Source organism: Symphodus melops, assembly GCF_947650265.1.
Source record: "Symphodus melops genome assembly, chromosome: 1".
In the NCBI taxonomy this organism is placed as follows: Eukaryota; Metazoa; Chordata; class Actinopteri; order Labriformes; family Labridae; genus Symphodus; species Symphodus melops.
The window spans coordinates 44,719,887-44,728,624 of NC_136691.1; the positions used below are offsets into that span (position 1 = coordinate 44,719,887).

General features: G+C 38.4%; 1 long non-coding RNA gene across 1 annotated transcript; it reads left to right on the top strand.

The window, feature by feature from the left end:
- Positions 1 to 2,640: 2,640 nt before the first annotated feature.
- Positions 2,641 to 7,531, top strand: LOC306838277. The gene is made up of 5 exons (XR_013781064.1): positions 2,641 to 3,092; positions 4,594 to 4,707; positions 4,856 to 4,959; positions 5,054 to 5,234; positions 6,908 to 7,531. It is a non-coding gene; the product is annotated as an uncharacterized lncRNA (long non-coding RNA).
- The last annotated feature ends 1,207 nt before the right edge of the window (positions 7,532 to 8,738 follow it).

Consider the following 8,738-nt stretch of genomic DNA (forward strand, 5'->3'; position numbering starts at 1 on the left):
TAACAAAAAAAAGTTCTGCCTTGAGCTTAACGATAGAGGAGGATGATTTGTTGGCTACAGTACAGAGGATATCTGCTGGCAACAACAAAGAATGTCTGCTGCACAAAGACTACAAATGATGAAGTATGTTTGGTAAGAGGTGGTGAGAGTGAAAAAGCTATGATCTGTCATGTACTTAATTACAGAATAAGCCACCTTGAAAGGCTGCAACTTTTTTTGGAGATCCATTCCAGTCTGTCAAATATTTTTATCTCCAGATGTTTCGCTTTAGAGCCGTGATTCGGGTTCGCGCCTGGCCTGTGGCCCATCTCCCGCATGTCTCTCCCCACTCTCCCTCCCTGATTTCTGACTCTATCCACTGTCCTCCCTCTATAATAAAGGCATAAAAGCCAAAAACAAATCTTAAAAAAATAAAAATAAAGGACTCTTCACTGTACCAATAATTCACTCAAGTCTATCTTATCTAGCCTATGGTGCCTTCAGCCACGACTGCCCATTCCACTGGAATTTAATAATGATCTCAGGTCTGCTAGAATCTAAAGCAAGTTGAAAACATCTTTTTGAACAAGCAAATTGAGTCTCCACACCTTTCGTGTAAAGTGAGCTCTATAAATAGACTTGAAATGCGTAACAGTAAACATTTATTGACAGCACACTGATCAAAATTCATTGGAGCATTGAAAAAAAGCCTCTCTCCCCAATCTCCTCCATGTCACCCCCAAGGAGGAAGTAAGGCCAGCTCTTACAGATAAATAGATACCTTATTGAGCCGAAAGAGAAATTCAATTATGGACTGAGAATCACCTGGCCCAGGTGTTCTCAATCCCTGATTCCACACTCACAGAACCATTAACGCCAGGGACCCCTAACCCTGCTGCACAAGAGTAATAAGGACATGATACCTGACAAACTGTGACTTCTACCTACGCCCTGGTCTAGAGATTAAGTAAATCTCCTCCGACGTCTGCCTTAACAGAGCAGAGAGTTATAAAGTGTGCATGGAAAGGAGACCTGATCATTGGCAGTAGAGCCAGAACTTGATCCCCTGAGCTGAATTGGCAGCACACAGTATGTCAGTCATAGATCTGTTTTCATTTTGTCTTGAGCGGTGGCCAGTTTCTGTCTCGCTTACTCTCCACAAACTTACAACCTGTTTCTGAACCTCAATAATCAAACCAGGTTTTTGGAGGATCACTGCTTTTAAAATGTCTGACAAAACTGCCTGAGGACAACGCACAGAGTCTACAAAGATTATCTCATTTGGACAAACCCCAGCACTCTCCTGTGTTACCTCCCTGGCCAACAGCATCAGCCAAGGCAACCCAGTAGGTGCCCAAGTCTGTGCAGACTTTGTGCATGATACGCCAATGACTGAGAGTGTTTCACCCAAAGCTGCTTCAAAATCTACATAAGGAAAAGAAAAAGGAAAAATTCAATCTCAATCAATCAATCTTTATTTGTATGACGTCAATTCATAAGTGTTATCTTAAGACACTTTACAAAAAGTAGGTAAAGTACCTTACTCTTTGTCTATTAATATTACAAAAGCATGTAAAAAAAAAAAAAAGAGCATTGTTAAGTTGGAGCCTTGATCACTGAAGAACCTTCAGAAGATACGTCACACCTGACCTAGAAGGAGGCACAGACCAACAAAGTCAATTATATTAGGCTCAAAAGGCTCCCCGATGGCAGGTATGGGATGCAGTGGGACTGGTTTGGTTTTCCAGTGATTTGATGTGTGGCAAGTCTTATTATACGCTGATACATCTTTCTCTACCTAGGCCAAAAGACGTACCTCAAAACCCGATCATAAGTCTTCCTGACACCCATATGCCCAGACTGGTCATGAGAAAGCTACAAAAAAACAGACAATTCAGAACAACAATTTGGAACACTGGACATCCCATACCAACTTCCTGACAAGGTACCCACTGTCTCATCAATAGTTCATTCTCAATGAAGTAGCCATGTGCTCTATCCTTCTCCACTGCAACAGAGAGTGCAGCCACCAACAGCATCTTAATGGGGGGAGACAGAGAATGTATAGTTAGACCACTTCACACAAAGTTCAGAATTGACACTTCTTAAGTCTTAAGCCTCCAATTTGTCAATTTGGCTAACAAGCCCATGACAAATAACTGGAGACAAGGAGTATGCTCAACAATACACATTTATTGACAGCACACTTATCAAAATTAGACAGAGCATTAAGAAAAAGTCTCTCACCTTAATCTCCTTCTCTATGTCTCCACAAGGTGGCAGTATCACGAGGATCAACTGGTTGTGCAGTTGGAGTAGTGAGAGTAGCATCTGGAGCTTAAGGGTTTTGCTTGATGGCCTGATGGGAGAAGTACTGGGTGGTGGCTAACACACTTCAGCATTGACACTGTTATGACAAGAAATCCATCATACAAGCAGATTATAAATATTTGTTTTGGTTTTAAAACACAATTAAATATATTTATTATTTATATCCTGAGGGAAATTCAAGTCACTTGCGCAAAATGGGCCCCCCATAGATCGCGGGGCCCTACGCACAGCCCCTGTTCTGCATGTTATTGTTGGGACCTAACTCGGTTCGCAACAAGTGCCAAAGAAATGTGGAGGGGACGAGAGAGGCGGGGGTCCACATTTCTTTGCTCCTCCTAACCATGGACTGTAAATATTCCCCCTTGTGCGTTTGTCAAGTGAAGACTAATGTTTTCCTTAAAAGTAAAGATTGCTATCCAGTGTTTAAAATACGAAATCCAAATCTACAAAAAGGAGCGTCGAAGAATCGTACATTCCTTCTCTGCAACGTCCAGGATACCGGATTCAAATGCTTGAATAATTTGCACCTAGTTTATTAATCCATGTAATTTATTAAAACTCGGTGACTGAATTCGTCGTTTTTCTAGACTTTGCCTTTGCGCAACACACGGCTGCATTCCAAGACCAAGTGTTTTGCGCGTCCTGGACGCTTACGTCACACCGTGTCGTCTATTTAGCAGCCAGTTTCTCGTCCTGGGCTGAGGCTGGGAAACGACTCGCTGTGCGACAGGACTCATCACTCAGACACGACCTCTAGAGCCTCACGCAACTTCGTCTTTTAAGTGAGTAATGCATTAATATAAGCATGTAGTCTACGTGCAAGTTCTGGGTTCCTCTTTTTTTCCTGTGAAATGTAAACTTAAGCTTTGTGTAAAAGCTGCGTCTTTTTCAAACCGTAACGCGTTTTCCCTGCATTTCTGGACTGTGAAATGAAGCATGTCAGTATATTAAAGGTACCGTACAGCTTGAGTGAATGTTTGGCTTCGTCTTCTGTATGGATAATTTTGACAATTTTCTAAAGTTTTACTAAACTAACAGGAGAATAAAGATGAGGAGTAGGCCTGAAATAGTTTTGTTAAACTGTTTTCTTATAATCTATTTAAAAACATTAACACGTGCGTGAACTGTAATAACATTTAATGTGCAATTTTATGTTAATAAGGAAACTTTTAAACATTGTAATGTGTACTGGTGTAATAAGGCTACTTTTTATTTCAACTTTGTTTATTTATTTTATCTACAGAGACTTGATTGTGCAGACCTTTCCATACATGTTGACATGAAGGGATTGTTGAGTTAATGGCTTGTTATTTGGGTTTTATAGAGCAGAGTTATTTGTAACAGCTTCAGTGACATTTGATGGCATGATTGAATGACGTGCAGCACAATGTCCAGTGTTTGCCTTTTTAACTTGATTATCTTGCTGTGACAGTGTATTAAATAAACTTTAGACTATACAAATAGTCTTTGCTAAATTTCGCCACCGAAATATGCAGTAAGTGTAAACAGATGATAGAAGCCTGTGAGAAGAAGCTGTTCCAATTGGTCTCCCTGGATCTCAGTTGTGCAGTATCTTTTTAAGATGGCAGGGGGACAACCAGACAAAGACTCAGTGTCCTGAGTGTGTTGTGTCTTTGCTGATGCCAGAGGCTCCCTTACTTGGCATGCAGGCCTGGCAGCACCTATAATCCTCTGTGCACTTTTTACAACAGCTGCCAAGGCCTTTCTGTTCTCTGCTGTGCAGCGAGCATATTTTTGTTTTATTGGTGTTCACAACCAGTTTATTTCCTGAATATCACTCAAGAACTATACTTTATGAAGTATACTGGCATTCTGGAGTTTACAGGACTTTTATTTTAATGATATTGATTAATTAAGATGCTTCAATTTGTGCTTTTTGCAGCTTTCTAAACACTGCACAGCATTACCATTGGATAGTTTGGCAAAATCAATGTAATATGTAATACATTTTAAGTCACACGAAAGCACAATCTGATTAATGTGTCCATGACTTAAAGGTTGCACAATTCTGAGTGTATTTCGAAGGGAGTTGATATCCCTTTCAAGACACAAAAATAGGTTTAAGTTTGTCTTAAGGCAGGCCTACACCTAAAATTGCATTAGTGGATTCGTTTACAAGCCAAGTGTGATAAAATACAGAGTGCTGTTTAAGAAATGTATTTAGTTAGCCTTAACTTCTTTCAGATGGAAGACTTGGATTCTCTACATATTTCTCATTAACCATTTGTTGTGTTACTTTTGTATTTTTTTCCCTCATGACAGAACAGCACTGAGGAGACAGCATGGACAAGTTTTATGGGAAAACTGTGACAATCCGTACTGCCAGAGATGGAAAAATGTTGTGCGCCATTGATAAGCCAGAATCAGGATCTGCAGGTACAACTTTTTTTTCTTAAATATTCACTAATCTGGTTATGCAATTGAACCGGTTTGGTACTCCATTGATCTAGTTATCGGTTTTCACCGTTAAGACGATGTACCCTCTATATTAGGTTATGTTATGTTTCTTTGCTTCTCTCATCAGAAAAATGCTTATTGCACATAACTGAGATAGATAAAAAGATGGCTTTCCATTTCGCCTGTGGCAGTGAATGGTATTGCACAAAGGTGGTTGGGAAAAGCGTCAAGGTAAACAAACACATGCATACATACATACATACATACATACATACATACCTTGTATGGAAACAACGGGGATAACGTGTAGTTTGTATGTTCACAGGTCGAGAAAGCTAGCTGCTGTGATATAAATAACATATCTGAAGACCACTGGTTTGTGAAGTATTCGACTGGAAATGGCATTGACAGCGACCTGCGCCCTTTGAGTGACACCAGACGATGCCTTGATTTTAAAAAAATAAGACCCTACAAGGCCTTCCTAAGGATGGTCTAAAATGTTTGAGGTATGGTTTCATTACTCTCAACCAAGACATGTTTATGCTCTGTATTACTCTGCTACTCTACTTTTATCTTTTTTGAAAAGTTGTATGTAATGTTGGCTGAAGGGCGACAACGTGCTGCAACAGGCCAAACACTTTCCAGTAGGAGAAATATGCTGCAAACTCAAATACTCATGCAAAGTACACATAAATGTAAGAAAGGAAAGACTGCAAATGAAAATACAAGGTGTAAAAAGATGTTCATCTTTCTCAAGTCTGCTCCAAATAAATTAATAAACAAAGGATAAAACAGTCATCACAACAAAGGGCATCAGGTCTACAGGGGGAGACTAGCACCGAATGTGTTGTGTATCAGACCACATAATGATAGATGTTGCTGGAGCAGTGTGTCTCTTAAGTAGGTGCTGGAATCTGTCAAAATGAACTGAACTGATCACAAACATGTATGAACAACTGTACATTGGCAGTCATTTTAAAGAATGGAACTTTTCTAATTTAATTGTGCAACCCCCTCAGGAATTACACATTAAAATTAAGCTATTATTATTATTAGCTTTTAACATAATAAAAATATTTATACTTGGCGGCCATGAGACAATACTATATCGGCAGACAAAATATCGCAATACTATCCTGTATCGAGTTTTCCTCCCTCCTCTACTCTGACAGCGATGCACCACTGAACTGTGCGTCCGATATATTTGCTAAACACACACACTAAAGATCTCATATAGTTGTGCAGCTAGGTGTATTATTATTATTATCATTATTATAGATGACTCTGTCTGGTATCAGGTTCTTGGCACAGGAGTGTATTGTTGTTTATAAGATAAGATAGACAGAGAAATTTACAGTGTTACAGCAGCAAAACAGGCTAGCAGTAGAAAAATCACACAGTCAAAAATTTAATGAAATAAAAATGTAAAAAAAATATGCATGAAAAAAATAGTTTAAACGAGCCAGTAATTTAAAACTGTAATCTGTATAAACTGTATGAACACTATCATGCACAGTGTAGGATGGATATGTTATTGCACAAGTGGTCCTATAAATTATTATTGCAATGCAAATTAAAATAAAAATACAAATAAGATCAGGTGGCCACAACATCTTACAACATTATTATTGCACAAGAGGTAGGAGTAAATTTTCCTGTTTGGTGTGTTTTATGATCTACTGGGAGCAGTTTTGGTGAAACAGTCTCAATGCAGCAGGAAGAAGCTGCCCAGTGCTGTTACATTACCATGCAGGGGGTGGGAGACATTCTCCATCAGGGATGATTTCTAAAAAAAAATAAATAATAATCATCTGTAATGGAGGAGGGCACAGTGCATGTAGGGGGCGTGGCCTCCGTAGCCCTGCAGTAAGCAGTGTGCTGTGCTATGTGCATGTGTTTGAAGAATAGCATAGATATTGAAGTTACCGGCATAACATCTGGTTGTTTTGATCAAGATTTTGATAAAATACAACTTCCCCAACTATATTTAAGTTCCCTCTGAAGGGCCAACCTTTCAACTTTTTCTAACCCTTTGAAAGAAAGGTGACCCTAATCGTGCTGCCAGTTCTCTTTTTAGCCGGTCACTCATAGTCATTCATTCCCTCTTTACTTTTATCTCCAGCTTCAGTTATTCCATCCCACTATTATCTTAGTTTATGTTTCTCTGTTTACTCTACAGGCATCCAACTCGAACCCAACTTCCTCTCTACAGCACAAGCCAATGTCACCATGCTTCCTCATGCTACCGGATACACTCCATCTCTGGACCAAGATAATATTGGAGTTATTCTTTAAAATAATTCAGTTCACTGGTGCTTTGGTGTCCAATTGTTGTACTTAGTTCTTGAGATGTTCTGGCTTTTTAAAGGAGAGTTTCAGCACTTAGAATAGAAAATGATCACTAAAATGAATGCTGCAAGTTTGCAAGTATCTAGATTTTTAATCTACTTCTATTACTGTAATCTAATATGGTCATTGGTCAATGAATGAAATGAAACCCAACAGACTACATCTTAGCCTTACAAGACATCAAACAACTGTTTTCATAAGCTGTATAATCTTTTGTTTATTTTTTACTTTATGTAGATAACATCCAGACCACTCGATCCATCTGTATTCAAGAAAATTCATGTTTTTCATAACACTTCATCTTTGTGGTTTGTTGCTTATTTACTCTTTATGATTGTGTGTTGCTGGTGTTGGAAAAAAAACTTGCGAAGGAAACCTCACTATGTCTTTCCCTTTGTAATTTATACTGTAACCAAACATGAGCACTTTATTAATAAACAGATACATGACAGGATGTTGTTTGTTTTCTTTTAAATTAGTGGTTATGTACCGAAGCAAGGTTGAATTATCTTTTCACCATGATACAATTTTTGGCAAACTTTTGTCCTTTTTTCTTACAAGAATGTTTCAACATGATTAAATGTAAAACGTCAGCAACATTCTCTCTCGTGTCTACACCTGTCAGGGATATGAATTCAGTGCCAAAGCGATTTTTGTGCACTTCCAGTATATTCATAACAGACCAGTGTAGGCCTTAAGGCTGGTTCACACGGCGGACAGTCTTAACACACCACACACGGCAGGATGATCTTAAAAGATTAAGGGGCGTCCTTAAGATTATCGGAAGGGGAAAATCGGGGCCAAAATCGGTGTAATTATCCTGCCATGCGAACCAGGCTTTAAGATGAAAATGAATGTTTTTAAAGAGCTAGACACTGAGTACACATCTCTTTACTTTGGTTAGTAGTTAAATTATGATGAACCTATTTGCACCTTTTTTCAGAGTTTGAAACCAAGATGTCTTCTTGTTGCATTATTAGCTTTTCTTCTTTTGGGTCAGTCTATCCAGAGATGCACATTTGCTATTTATTTGGAAACGTAGCATAAAGAATGTTTGGTAAAGGACAGTGGTGAGAGCACACAAAAAATTTACTAGAAGTTCAACATTATTTCTCTGTCTGTATCGGGCTCGATTTGAATTTATTCTGAGGCGTACTTAGAGAAAATCCCAAAAAAATGATTCACAGTAAAAGCATATATAATAGTTTAACAGGCAGTACATAAGTAAACAAAACTGAAAAAATATTAACCAAATCAACGCATGACAAAAAGTTTGATATAAAAATGTTGAATCCAATAAGAACTTTATTGCCTATTAATGCAATACAACAACATTTCCTTGGTTAAAAACAGTCCCACATGTTTTTTAAGTCGTTTGACTGGTATATTTATCCGACTGGATTAACACAGTCCAAAATTTATGTTTTATTTAGAGGTTGATGATTGAAAATAAGCCTTCCGTAAATGTGGTAAATTTTGATTTGATTTTTAAAAAATAAGAATGAACATTTCAGTGTACTTCACATCAGCAGTTTGAGGAACAATAACTTTCTAACGTTCTAGTTTCTGAAGTGTAGTAACAACCGAGAAAGAGAGCTTCTTGCCTCATCTTTTTTCAAAGCTTGCCCTGTAACTCGCCTTCATCCAGTAATTACTGTCAG